Here is a 15,205-nt window from a genome sequence, read left to right as displayed (position 1 = left end):
CCACACCCATGTCAAGAAAGTGGAAGCCACAGACGCTGCTGCCAAATGGACTGTCTCTGGATTGTAGAGCCTCATGGACCAATTCACCTGGGTAACAGCCCCTGAGGCTACATGGTGGGGTGGTTGACTAAACATACCTCTTCTGATGTTTTTCAAACTAAACAGACAGGTTGATCAGGTATCAAAATGATAGTTAAAATTCCCTTGCAGAAATGATACTACAAAATTGGACAGGCCTAGACTTACTTCTCATGTGCTTAAACCAAAACAACAACCAACAAAACCCTATGTCTGGCTTTGGGATAAAACCTGTTGTTTCTATGCTAATTGATCAGGAGTAATTTTTTAATTGCCATGGTTGGGGAAATAATAGATACTGGTCTGTTCTCTTGGTTCCCCTGGCTAGCTACTGTGCTATCAGCACTGGCCAGGCCTTTAATTCTCCTTCTGATTAGATTAACATCAGGGACCTGCATTTGATTTGACTCATTCACTAAGACCAGTGGGTAGTGTAACCAGCCCTCAGACCTTAGCTCAGCTGACTCCATGACAGATGTCCTTACTGTTCAGGCTGAAAAACTCAGCATGTAGACAGCACCATCTGCCAAAACCAAACCAAAGACTTATCGCAGTCCATATAGTTCTGGGAAAGTCTCTGAATGTACTAACCTTGCTTTTTGGCTTCCGTAGTTCCGCTTCTGGCTAACTCTTCTTGTTAACTGGAGCATGTCAACCCAAAACACGTGTGTGTGTGTGTGTGTGTGTGTGTGTGTGTGTGTGTGTGTGTGTGCGTGTGTGTGTGTGTGTGTTTAAAAGCTCACCCTGAGAAAGGCTCAGTGCTACACTGGGATCCCGAGCACCCAGTGTAGTCACAGACTGGCTATTAAATACTTCCTACTGGCTTAGCAGTCTTCTCTGGTGAAAACTCCACAATTGATGCACACATCTTTGCTACGCCCCCATTTCTGGCTATACGAGCAAACTGTTCACATACCTCAGAAGCCAGTTGCACACCTATCCCCGGCTGCCCACCTGACACTGCAACACCTGCCAGGGTCCATCCCTGGGTGAGGGCAAGGCTTGAAGTGGGCACATGCAAGAGCAAGAGGAAATAGTCAGACGTGGGACCCCATTGAGTTTCATATCATGAGAGATGGGACAGAGAGGAAACACATCTCACCACGGCTTGACCTACTCTGAGAACCTGTGTCTCTTCAAAGGCTTTATTTATACACAAAATCATTTCCTCAGAAAGTTTAATCATTGATTACACAGCCTTTTAGGATACATTATTTTTCTAAAGTCTTCCTTGATTACATAAGTATATTGAAGTAAAAGAAAGAAATCGAGCAAGCAGCAAATTTCATGAGTACTAAAAAAATAAACATTATGATAAAATCAGTTTTCTTTTAACTATATGTGTTCTCTTTAAGTTTGGTGTTGTAAAGCCTGGTGGTTACAGAAGTGCTAGATAGGACGGCTCTATTTGTTTAAGTTTGGCACAGAGTTAACAGATCAGAAGTTATTTCCTGATACCTGTTACATCAAACTTATCTTTTTGACCCTACTGTACTTCTTCCTTTCCTTCCTCCATTTTTCTTTTATATTTGACATAAGCCTGCCATCCTTTTCCTTTGATTCTTAAGATACTGTGCAGCTCCTTGCTTAAGCAAAGGCAGTCTGCTCTTTGTTTTTCTACAATATCTGAGAAATCACCTGATCACTTACCACTTACCCATCCCCTACATATTCCAAAGGCATGCGCTTTCGAGGGAGGCCTTTTCCAACAAACAAACCTGCACACACACTATTCCTACTCTCTAGGAAAGCCGCTCCTACCCAGGACGGGTAGGGGCATGGGGGTGGGTGGGGCCTGGAGTCAGAGTCCTCTGCCTGTGACCAACCATCACTCCAGTCTCCAGATCAACTGGGACCCCAAATACTACAGTCCCCTTACTATTATCTCTAAAACTACTTAGAAGCACACACCTGTAATCCCAGCACTCAGGAGGCAGAAGCAGGCAGACCTCTGTGAGTTCGAGGCCAGCCTGCTCTACAAAGAGAGCTCCAGGACAGCCAGGCCTGTAGGGAGAGGGAGAGAAAACCAAAATATCTGGATTATATAGTGAAGAGCCTCTGGGGAGGATGGGAAGAGGGCAGGAAGCCACGCCCCTGAGCTGGATAGGCGCTGAGGATGCTGAGAGAAGCTGAGGCCAGGACTTTTGCATGTTAAATAGGCATCTCACTGTTTGTCCCAGGTCTGAATCCTGAAACTTTACACTTTTATTTTGTCATTCTAATTGGCTAATTCTTAGAAGAATAGATAAATGCTGTTCCTCCTGTCACTAGATGCTCTGGATTCAACTACAGACTTCCTGGCTAATGGGTTTGATACAATTTAAATTTTTTTCTACAATGTTCTACTATATGGCCAGCCCCGGAAACTGCGATATATTAATTCTAGCCACATTCATTTGTTTACAAGGTTAAAACTTAATTATTATGCCCTCTCTTCATTCTCAAAAGCTTAAAAACCACTGCCTCAGAAATATGTTTAGCCTTATTTTCTGAATATGGTAGTGCTATTAATCTATAATATAGCTTTAGACTTTTATAAGCTGTGGAATTTTTACAAACTAAATCATATAGGAAACTGTTCTGCTCTCTTTTTATGGACCGTGTTTATGATTTTTAAGACTTCAACTTAACAGGGATAAAAACCCAAAGTCTTAGTCTTTAATAAGTAAGATAAACTATAGGCCTTTTAAACGTTAACATCTTATACATATCTTCAAAGTTAAACAATGTGTATCTATCTTTTTTCTTTCTTTCTTTCTTTTTTTTTTTTTTTTTTTTTTGGTAGAGACAGGATTTCTCTGTGTAGCCTAGGCTGTCCTGTACTCACTTTGTAGACCAGGCTGGCCCCGAACTCATAGAGATCTGCCTGCCTCTGCCTCCCCAGTGCTGAGATTAAAGGCATGCACTACCACACCAAGCTAAGAGTTTCTATCTAAATATTCTTAAGAGAGACTGCAATCTCACGGCCATCTTAATTAGAAGGCTGAGGACGGACCCTAAACCCCCATACAGGAACTGGTAAAAATGGTTTTTAGAATCTTTAAAGGCCAAGAGGAGCCTTCCAGACAGGCTCAGCTACAGTAGAAAACTATACTCCAGGCCTTAGCTGCTGACCTGAGACAAGGAAACAGGGATCTGTGATGCCCCCTCCGGCTGGGGTCCAGCCTGAGTCAGCTCTATCAGGGACCTGTTTCAATGCAGCCAGCAGGGGACACTGGCTGGTCCCACAACTGCCTTAAAAGTCATGCCGTGCTGGAAGAATGGGGAAATAGTAGGACCCACAGGGTCCTGGAAACCTACAATAAGAACTTTATAACAGACAGATCTGGGTCCTGGGGTCCTCCTCAAAATAAGGCACCAGCCAAGGAGAATATAGGCAGTAAGCTTCGAACCCCTACCAAGACCTAGCCGACGAACAGGATATTCTCCACCGTTGAGTGGAGAGTGAGATCTGACTCTCACACGAACTCTGGTGCCCCTTTTCTGACCATGTCCCCTGGATGTGGAGGCCTGGTGGCACTCAGAGGAAGGATAGCAAGTTACCAAGAAGAGACTCGATATTCTAAGAGCATATATAGGGGGAGGAGGTCTCCCTCAATCACAGACATAGGGGAGGGGAGAAGGGGGGAAGTGGGAGGGAGGGAAGAATGGAAGGAAACAGAGGAAGGGCTAACAATCGAGATGTAATATGAATAAATTAATAATTTTTTTTTAAAAAAGTCATGCCTTGCATACCAGCAGAGTGGCCTCTGGAAGTCAAAATGCTCCCAGACAGGCTTGTCCTCTGTGCCCAGCCACTGGAGGGTCAACCACCACAAACACTGAGAAACTGTAAAATTATAAAATGTAAGACGCTTGTTAGCCTTGCGGGCCCAGAGGCTTCTCCCAGTTCTTGTTACTGCTAACCTCAAGAGTTCCACCCTAGTTCCCAGAATAGTTACATGCAAGCTTTCAAATATCAGATGTCCCCATACGGTTTCCAGTAACCGCCCTAGGGACCCACACCCAAGTCCCCACAAGAGGTCTCCCAGTGCCAGATGTCCTAATGTCCATATGGTTTAATTTGATAAGCAACTCCACCTGCTTTGCAGTTTTTGCCTTTAAAACTAGCCTGTAACTGCTACTTGGGGTCCTTCACCTCCCCAGTGCTGAGGGACCCTGACACATCGACAATTGGGACTTCTGATGTGTCAGTAATAAATTTTACCTATACCTCCAGCCTGTGTGATTTGAGTGGTCCTTCCCGAATTGGACTCCAGGGTCCAACAAGACAGTTATTCTCCTGATGTTTGTGACATGCTATTATTTATCTTTCTGAGAGAAAAAAAATTTTTAGTAGAACATTGAATGGGAGGAGGGGAAACTTTGTCTTCACCCCATCGCTGTAACAAAGCACCCGACTGAAACAACTTAAGGAAGAGTATATTTCAGTTCACAGTATGACAATGTAGTCCAGTATGGCAGAGACACAACAGCAGAAACTTGGTGATCACACGGCACCCACATTCAGAAAGCAGAGAAAAGCAGGCACAGAGGCACATGGCAGGGGTGTGAACCCCACTGGCCAAGAATAAGACCGCTACCACAATTTTTTGACCCAAACTTGAGGCAAGTTTATTATGTACTTGTCAGGACAATGGATGGTGGTCAGGCCCATACCCCAGATTCCCAGAGAATGACATTAGTCTGGTGCTTATAGAGGCAAAATCCACAAGGCTCTGTACTTCCTACCTTTGCCCAATCAGGGGCAAGCATACATCCCAACATATCTCCTGCCTACACATGACCAAGCACATCCTGTGTAATTGAGGCAACTAACCTTGTTTATAGGAGTGTAAACACATAGCTTGTTATCTTCCAAGAACAACAGTTCCCACATTCCAGGAAGTTTGTCTGTCCATGGCAAGAGGGGCTTACAGGTTAGAAGCATTTTTGTTTTATAGCTCTTAAGAATGGGGAATCAAACTTAAAACATAGCTTTATCTGCTGCACTCTCCCCTTGAATTGCATCCTGAGTCAAGCGCTTGACTCTTTTTATATTGGGATCTAATAACCACCACCTGATGGCACCCAGACAGGGATTTATATATCTAATTAAGGCATCAATGATGCAAGGGCCGATAGTAATTAGCAAAAACAGAAGGTCCAAAGGCCCTGTGATGGCTGACATCAGAGGTTGCTATGACAACGGAAACTAGTCATTCATTTCATCCTGGGTCCCCCTTTTCTGCAATGTTTTTGTTTGATTAATTGGGAGGAGGTGCAGCCAAATTATCTCTAGTGATTCACAAGTGGTTTTTATAGAACTACAATTTTTAATTTTTTTTTTTTTTTTTTTTTTTTTTTTGAGATGTAGTTTCTCTGTTTAGTCCTGGCTGTCCTGGAACTCACTCTGTAGACCAGGCTGACCTCAAACCCTGACATATGGCCTTATGAGTGCTGGGATTAAAGGTGTGCACCACCACATGAGGTTCGAGAAACTCCAATTTTTACAGTCCACACTTGGCAAGCTGCCCACTTCACCCTCTCTGTTATCTCAGACCCAATTCTCAGGGTGGCCCCTAGTGCTGCAACACAACACCAGGACAGCTTCCCCTGCCTCTGCCCATGCCTCCTGTGGATCCCTTAGACCATCTCCTGTGAAGAGAATATAACCTTGCCTTAGTCTGGGCCCAAGGTGAAAACAGTCTTGGGATGCTTGACCCCACCGAGACTCGGTCTTTACAAACTGATAAAGATCTTATTTCATATACAGGAGGAAGAGGTCCCCCTCAGTCACAGTCATAGGGAAAGAGAGTAAGGGGAAAATGGGAGGGAGGGAGGAATGGGAGGATAGAAGGGATGGCATAACAATTGAGATGTAATATGAATAAATTAATAAAAAATATTTTAAGAAAAGATCTGAGATAGACTCAGAGACAGAGGAAGGATCAGCACAAGACAAAAGACCCATGATTCCAGGGTGGGGTATTGTATTGCCAAAAGGATCATCGATTAGGAGGAAGAAGCTGGGAGAGGAGAATGAGAGAGAGAGAGAGAGAGAGAGAGAGAGAGACAGACAGACAGACAGACAGACAGACAGACAGACAGAGACAGAGACAGAGACAGAGACAGAGACAGATTCCTCCGGGTTGGTCCACAGACGGTGCAGCTTCTTCTTTTGGATAGAAGATCTGCTAGACTCCTGAGAATTACGCCAGGGGAATTTCCCCCAAGGAACTGAGAGCCAGAAGGTCTCATTCTTGTTCCCCTCAATCTCCTTTCCCTCATATTTAGGGTAGTCGGGTTGTAAGGGAGGTACATGCCTTTAATAAATTCCTAATAAAGTAGAATAGTTAAGGAATCTGAGCCAACAATCTCCCCCTGACCTCCCCTTTCCCCAGGCTCCACCACCAGCAAGCAGTGCCTCATTTACACACAAGGCAGGTCAGTAAAACAGGTAAAACTCAGGCGATACATTCTCTGAAGATCCAGAGAGGAAACAGAAACTAAGGAACAAAATTCCCGCTCAACCAAGACAAACCAGAAATCGGCTCCTAGACCTGTAATTGTTAGGGCTTGGGTTATCTGCTGAAGAAAGACTCCAAGGCAGGATGCAAAAATAAAGAGTGTTTTTATTCTAGCATGCTAGGATTGCCTCTCTCTTTTGGAGGAAGGCCCCAAAATGAGCATGCAGGCTCAATTTATAGACAATTAGAGGGATCTGTGACAATAGAACTGAGTTAAAGTGTACAAGGGGATTCAAGACTGGCTGTTTAGTTATTGGGGACTTGTGAGTCACTGAACTTTTGGCTCTTACTCAGGAGTTGCCTTTAGTTTGATTGGATGGGGCCAGCTGTGTTCTTTACCAAGGCCATGAAGTAATAAAAGCATAGTATCTAGTCATTTTGTTCTATAAGCTGATTAGCTGTCCATGAGCTGTCTATAACCTGTGGGTTTTTTCCCAGAAATTGTTAGAAACTTGGCCTAGTTAGGCAGGGTGAAAACTTGAAGACTGTCATGGAGTTGGTCTAGTCAAGCAACTGAGGTCTCAAACCCAGATGCCTAGATGCCAGTTTAAGAGTATAGTCAATAACAGCCAGGCCAGTGTGTCACCACCAAAGCCCAGATATGCTACCACAGCAAAGCCTAAATATTCCAACATAGCTGATGCACAAGAAAAAGACCTTAAAACCAACTATATGGAGATAATAGAGATCCTTAAAGAGGAAATGAATAAATCCTTTAAAGAAAGCCAAGAAAAACAAACAATTGAAGGAAAAAAAAACTGTTCAAGACCTGGAAATGAAAATAAAAGCAATGGGGCTAGAGAGATGGCTCAGCGGTTAAGAGAATGTCTGCTCTTCCAGAGGTCGTGAGTTCAATTCCCAGCAACCACATGGTGGCTCACAACCATCCATGCCCTCTAATGCTCTCTCCTGGCCTGCAGGTGTACAGGCAGATAAAGCACTCATGTACATGAAATAAATAAGATATTTAAAAAGAAAAAAGAAAAGAAAAGAAAAGCAATAATAATTTCAAACACACACACACAAGTTGAGGGAATCCTAGAAATGAAAAATGTAGGAATGCATACAGGTAATACAGAGGCAAGCTTCACCAACAGAATATAAGTAATAGAAAAGAGAATTTCAGGCAAAGAAAATATGATAAAAGACATAAATACATTGGCAAAGAAAATATTAAACCTAAAAAAATCCTGACACAAAACATCCAGGAAATCTCGAACATTATGAGAAGAGCAAACTTTGAATAATAGGAATAGAGGAAGAAGGATACCAGCTCCAAGGCAGAAAATATTTTCAATGAAATCATAAAAGAACAAAATTCTAGCCTCAAGAAAGAGGTTTCTATAAAGGTATCAGAAGCTTACACAACACCAAATAGATTAAACCATAAAATAACTCCCCCTTACTACATATTAATCAAAATAAAACATACAACAATGAGAGAACATTAAAAGCTGCAAAGAAAATCTACAAGTGACTTATAAAGGCAAACCTATTAGAATTACAGTGGAGACTGTAAAAGCCAGAGGAGCTTCAACATGTGTCCTGCAGTCTCTAAGAGACCACAGATGCCAGCCCAGATTACTATAACCAGAAAAGCTTTCAAGTCACAATAATGGGGGAAATAAGATATTCCATGATAAAGTCAAATTTAAACAATACCTATCTTCAAATACAGCCCTACAGACAGAGGTAGAAGGGAAAAAAATCCAAACCAAGGAGGTTAACTACATATATGAAAACACAGGAAATAAATTGACATCAGCAAAAAATGAAAGAAGAGAAGCAAACACACATCCTGACCAACAACAGCAACAAAATAACAGGAATTAACAATCATTTTCAATGATATATACCTCAGTATCAACGGCCTCAATTCCCAAATAAAGACCACAGATCAACAGAATGGATATGGTAGCAGAATTCATGCTTTTGCTGCATACAAAAAACACTTCACCAACAAGGATAGACATTACTCCAGGGTTAAGGCTTGGAAAAGCTAGTCCAAGCAAATGAACCTGAGAAGCAAGCTCGTGTGGCCATTTTAACATGTAACAAAATAGACTTCAAATCAAAGTGAGTCAGAAGAAATGGGGACGGAAACTGCATATTCCAAGGGAAAATCTGCCACATGAAATGTTATTTCACTTCTTAACATCTATTCCCCAAACACAGGAGCACCCAAGTTTGTAAAAGAAACACCGCTACAGCTTAAACCATACATTTACCCTCACACACTGATAGTGGGAAACTTTAATACCCCACTCTCACCGATGGACAGATCACCCAGACAGTAACTAAACAGAGAAATCCTAGAGCTAACTCATGTTATAAACCAAACGGGCCTAACAGATATTTACAGAACATTCCACCAAAACGCGGAATATACCTTCTTCTCAGCATCTCACAAAATTTTCTCTAAAGTTGACTCCATACTTGGACATAAAGTCTCAAGAGATACAATTAAATTGAAGTAACACCCTGTATCCTACCAGATCACATGGATTAAAGCCAGACACCAACAGCAGAACCAAGGGAGCACTTAAGAACACGCAGAATCAGAACAACTCTCTACTCAGTGAAAGATGGGTTAATACGGAAATACAGAAAGAAATCAAGGACTTTCGAGAATTTAATGGAAATGAATACAGAGCTTACCTAAATTTATGGAACACAGTGAAAGTGCTGCCAAGAGGAAAGTTCATAGCATAAAGTGCCTACACAAAGAAATTGGAGAAATCTCATACTAGCAAGTTAATGGCACACCTGAAAGCTCTATAACAACAACAACAACAAAAAGTAGGCATATCCAAGAGGAGTAGACGGCAGAAAATAATCAATCTGAAAGCTGAAATTAATAAAATAGAAACAAAGAGAACAATACAAAGAATCAATGGAACTTAGACTTGGTTCTTTGAGAAAATCAACCAGATAGTAAAACCCTTATCCACCCAAACTAACTAAAAGAAAGAGAGAATAGGCCCGGTGGTGGTGGCCCACACCTTTAATCCCAGCACTCAGGAGACAGAGACAGTCAGATTGATGTGAGTTCGAGGCCAGCCTGGTCTACAAAGTGAGTCCAGGGCAGCCAAGACTACACAGAGAAACCTTGTCTCGAAAACAAGCAAACAAACAAACAAACAAACAAAAAAATCAGAAATGAAAAAGGGGAGCATCCTCTTTCTAAGCCGGCACTCCGTAAGGACGAAGCCATGCTCAGCATGAGTGCCAAGATTGTGACACCCAGTGGTGAGAGGCCGGACGAATTTGAGTCTGTCATCTCTCAGGCGCTGCTCAAGCAGCTGGAGATGAATTCAGATCTCAAGGCGCAGCCTCGGGAACTCAGCATCACTGCGGCCAAGGACATTGCAGTTGGTGGTGGTCGGAAAGCTATCATAATTTTTGTACCACTTCCTCACCTGAAATCTTTCCAGAAAATCCAAGTCTGGCTAGTTAGTGAATTGGAGAAAAAGTTCAGTGGGGAGCACGTGGTTTTCATTGCTCAGAGGAGGATTCTGCCCAAGCCAACCCGGAAGAGCCACACGAAGAATAAACAGAAGAGCCCCAGAAGCCGCACCCTGACAGCAGAGCACTACGCCATCCTTGGGGACTTGGTTTTCCCGAGTGAAATTGTGGGTAAGAGGATCCATGTGAAACTGGATGCAGCGGCTCACAAAGGGTCATTTAGACAAAGCACAAGAGAACACCAGGGAGCACACGGTGGAAACCTTTCCTGGTGTGTATAAGAAGCTCACAGGCAAGGATGTTAACTTTGAATTCCCAGAGTTTCAGCTGTAAAGAAAATGATTGAATAAAGTGTCATTCATAGTAGGAAAAAAAAAAGAAAGAAAGAAAAGAAAAAGGAGAACAGAATGACAGACACCAAGGAAATCCAAAGAATCATTAGGTTATACTTTTAGAACCTGTACTCCACCAAGTCATAAAATTCAAAAGAAATGAATAATTTCTCAATAGGTACCACTTAGCAGAATTAAATCTAGATCAGATAAACAATTTAAATAGATCTATAATCCCTACTGTAATTGAAGCAATTATTAAAAGCCTTCCTCCCACCCCTCAAAAAAGAAAGGCCAGGGCCAGACAGTTTTAGAGCAAAATTCTACCAGACTTTCAAAGAAGAGTTAACACCAATACTCCTCAAATTACACTACAAAATAGAAACAGAAAGAACATTGCCAAATTCACTTTACGAGGCCACAGTTACCCTGATACCCAAACCATATAAAAACCCAACAATGGAAAAGAATTACAGGCCAATTTTCTTTTTTAATATATTTTATTAATTTATTCATATTACATCTCAATTTTTATCCCATCCCTTGTATCCTCCCATTCCTCCCTCCCTCCCATTTCCCCCTTACTCCCCTCCCCAATGACAGTCCTAGACCAATTTTCTTTATAAACATATATGCAAATGTACTCAATAAAATAGCAAAACCACATAAAGACCCAAAAAGAAAATTAGAGACCAATTTTCCTTATGAACATATATATAAATATACTCAATAAAACACTTACAAACCAAATCTAAGAACACATCAAAATTATCATCCACTATGATCAAGTAGGCTTCATTCCAGAGATGCAGGGATGGTTCAACATATGAAAATCAGTGAACATAACCCACCATATAAATAAACTGAAGGGGGAAAAAACATGATCATCTCATTAGATGCTTCGAAAACCTTTGACAAAATTCAACACCCCTTCATGATAAAAGTACTGGAGCAGTAAGGTAGTCAAGGGACATAACTAAATATCGTAAAGGCAATTCATCACAAGCCTATAGTCAGCACCAAATTAAACGCAGAGAAACATAAAGAAATTCCACTAAAATCACAAAACAACCACTCTCTTCATATTTATCCAATATAGTATCTGAAGTTTGGAATAAGACAACTGAAAGCAATCAAGAGGATATAAATTGAAAAAAAAAAAGTAAAAGTTCCTTTATTTGCAGATAACACAATAGTATACATAAGTGACCTTTAAATGCCTAGAGCTGATAAACACTTTCAGCAAAGTGGCCAGATACAAGATTAACTTTTAAAAAAGAGAAGAAAAATCAGTATCTCTCCTGCACACAAATGACAATCAGACTGAGGAAGAAATCATCAAAACAGCACCCTTCACAATAGCCTCAAATTGTAAAAAGTATCTGGGGGTAATTCTAACCAAGCAAGGAAAGGAAAGACTTGTTTGATAAAAACTTCAAGTCTTTGGAGAAAGAAGTTGAAGAAGATATCAGAAGATGGAAGGATCTCCCATGCCCATGGATTGGTAGGATTAGCGTAATAGAAATGGGCATCTTACCAAAGCAATCTATACATTCAGTTCAATGCGACCCCCACCAAAATTCCAGCAAAATTCTCTACAGACCTAGAAAGGACAATTTTCAACTTAATATAAAAAAAAAAAAAAAAAAAATTAGGATAGTTAAAACAAATTGGAACGATAAAAGGACTGTGAGAGGTATCACCATCCCTAATTTCAAGTTGTGCTACAGAGCTGTAGTGATACAAACTGTATAGTGATGGCATTAAAAAAAGAAAAAAAAAACCAAGATATGTTACTCGGTGGAGGCCCATTCCTACGGACACCTGATTTTTGATAAAGAAGCCAGAAATTCACACTGGAAAAAAGAAAACATCTTCAACAAATGGTGCTAGCAAAACTGAATGTCAGCTAGTACATGCAAATAGATCCATACTTATCACCATGCACCAAACTCAAGTCTAAGTGGATCAAAGACCTCAACATTAAACCAGATACACACAGAGCCTGCTGGAAGAGAAAGTGGGAAATAGCATTAAACGCATTAGCACAGTGCCAGGGGCCTGCCTGCCATGGAATGAGGGTTGGTCCTCAAAGAAGGGTGGACGCAGAGCAGCGAGGGAGGAATCGGGCACGGGATGACACCATTCAGTTTTGTTTTACAAGAGACAGCAGAGAGGAAACACATCTAAGTATGGCTTGACTTATTCTGACAACCTGTGTGTCTCTCACAGGCTTTATTTATACACAAAATAATTTCCTCAAAATCTTTCATCGTTGATTACACCGACTTTTCAAGATGCATTTTTTTCTAAAGCCTTCCTTGATTACGTAAGTATATTGAAAAACAAACAAGCAAACAAAGCGAGCCAACAGAAATTCCATGAGAACTAAAAAATTAACATTATGATAAAATCAGTTTTCTATTAATGCAATGTCTTAAAGCCTTGCGCATACAGAAATGCTGGACAGGATGGCTCTGAGTTTGATTCTGTTTCGGTTCGGCACGGAGTTAATAGAATCAGAAGTGATTTCCTACCACCTGTTACGTCAAACTTCTTCTACAGAAGTCCAATCTCTCTGGCCCTTGCTTAATTCTTCCTTTTCTTCCTCTATTTTTCTTTTATATTTAACATATGAGCATCATTCATTTTCTTGTATTCTTTTTTTCAAAAGATTTATTTATTTATTTATTTGATGTATATGGATACTTTGTCTGCATGTACATCTGCATTAGACAGTTGTTAGCTGCCATGTGGGTGCTGAAATCGAACTCAGGGCCTCTGGAAGAGCAGTAAGTACTCTTAACCACTGAGCCATCTCCTGTGCAGCCCCTGGCTGAAGCAAAGGTAGTCTACGCTTTGGTTTTCTACAACATCAGAAAAGCCCTGGTCTGACTAGTCTGTTCAGGAAAGCAGGCAGTTCACTGGGTTCCTCTATGTCTCTGTCATGAACCCTTGTTTCAATATGGCTATCTTTATTACAGTGCCGTAAAGAATAGAAGAACACCAAGATTCCAGAAGCTGTTTACTTTGCCTTCAGGAAGGTACCAAGGTTTGTCATTAATTGTATGAGTAAAATCTCTTCCTGCCTGTACTACTTCCTTGCTCCCGGAGCTGAGCATTAAAACCTAGTGATCCAGTTACAGTTCCTCAAGTTCTGAAATTTCCCTAAGTTTTTCTTCTTTAGTAACTTTTCTCAAATCCCGTCTCATGCTTAATACTAGTTTAAATGTGTATCTAAATAAGACTCAACTTTCTGCATAGCTGTTTTTCCCAGGGAACTTCCACAAGTTTCATTCTCGTCAGCACCTGCTTTTGTTACATTATCCCAGCTCCAGAGAGAGGCCTTTAACAATGAGAGATTTACAGGCAAGCAAAAAGTACGTAACGAATTTCACCAAGGGCAGTGAAGAGTGAGTCCAGGTCATCTGGACACTGGAACTTTGTCAAGCAGTGCCTTCAGGATACTCGTCCTCACCAACACAGGAGACAACTTTCTGAGCAGCACACCAATGACACACCCACTGAGATCAACAATGAATAAATGGTACCTCATGAAACTGAAAAGCTTCTGCAAGGGAAAAGATACCATCAATGGGACAAAGCAGCAGCCTACAGAATGGAAAAAAGACGTTTTACCAACTCCATATCCAATAGAGGATTGTCTTAGTTAGGGTTTCTATTACTGCAACAAAACACCATGACCAAAAGCGAATTGGGATGGAAAGGGTTTATTCGGCTTACACTTCCAGGTCACAGTTCATCACTGGAGGAGATCAGGACAGGAATTCAAGCAGAGCTAGAACCTGAAGGCAGAAGCTGATGCAGAGGCCATGGAGGAATGCTTCTTACTGGATTTCTCCCCCTGGTTTGCTCAGCCTGCTTTCTTATAGAACCCAGGACCATCAGCCCCAGGGAGGCACCACCCACTACGGGCTCTCCCATTGATTACAAATTGAGAAAATGCCTTACATCTGGATCTCATAGAGGCATTTCCTCAACTGAGGTGCCTTCCTCTCAGATGACTCTAACTTGTGTCAAGTTGACACACAAAACAAGCCAATACAAGAATTAATATCCAAAATATATAAATAACTCTAGAAGCTAGATATAAAAAAAAATACAATTTAAAAATGTAGCACTGATTTAAACAGAGAATTCTCAAAAGAGGAATCTCAAATGGCCGAGAAACGTTTAAAGAAGTCTTTACCAATTCTTAACAATCAGGGAAACACAAATCAAAACTACTTTGAGATTCCATCTTACACCTGTCAAAATTGCTAAATCAATGACACAATTGCCAGCTCATACTGGTGAAGATGTGGAGCAAGGGGAAGACTCCTCCATTGCTGTTTGGAGTACAAATTTGTACAGCCACTATGGAAAACAATATAGCAGTTCCTCAGAAAGTTGGGAATCAATATACCTCAAGACCCATTTATAACACTCTTAGGCATTACCCCAAGGACACTCCATCCTACCACAAGGTCACTTGCTCACCTATGTTCATTGTGGCTTTATTCGTAATAGTCAGAAAATTGAAACCACCTAGATGTCCCTCAACTGAAGAATGGATTAAGAAAATGTGGTACAATTACACAATGGAATATTACTCAGATGTTTAAAAAAAAAATGACAACTGAGTGTGATGGCATACCTTCAATCCCAGTGCTCAGGGAGACAGAGGCAGGCAGATAGCTGTGAGTTTGAGGCCAGCCTGGTCTACAAAGCAAGTCCAGGACAGCCAAGGCTACACAGAGAAACCCTTTCTCAAAAAACAAAACAACAAAAAATGACATCATGAAATTTGAAGGCAAATTA

General features: G+C 41.2%; 1 pseudogene; it reads left to right on the top strand.

Annotated features, from left to right (window-relative positions):
• Positions 1-9,799: 9,799 nt before the first annotated feature.
• Positions 9,800-10,385, top strand: LOC127208517 (40S ribosomal protein S7-like; annotated as a pseudogene).
• The last annotated feature ends 4,820 nt before the right edge of the window (positions 10,386-15,205 follow it).

This window comes from Acomys russatus, chromosome 25 (assembly GCF_903995435.1).
Source record: "Acomys russatus chromosome 25, mAcoRus1.1, whole genome shotgun sequence".
NCBI classification, from domain to species: Eukaryota; Metazoa; Chordata; class Mammalia; order Rodentia; family Muridae; genus Acomys; species Acomys russatus.
The sequence above is the reverse complement of the archived record's forward strand: the minus strand, read 5'-3'. Positions and strand labels throughout refer to the sequence as shown.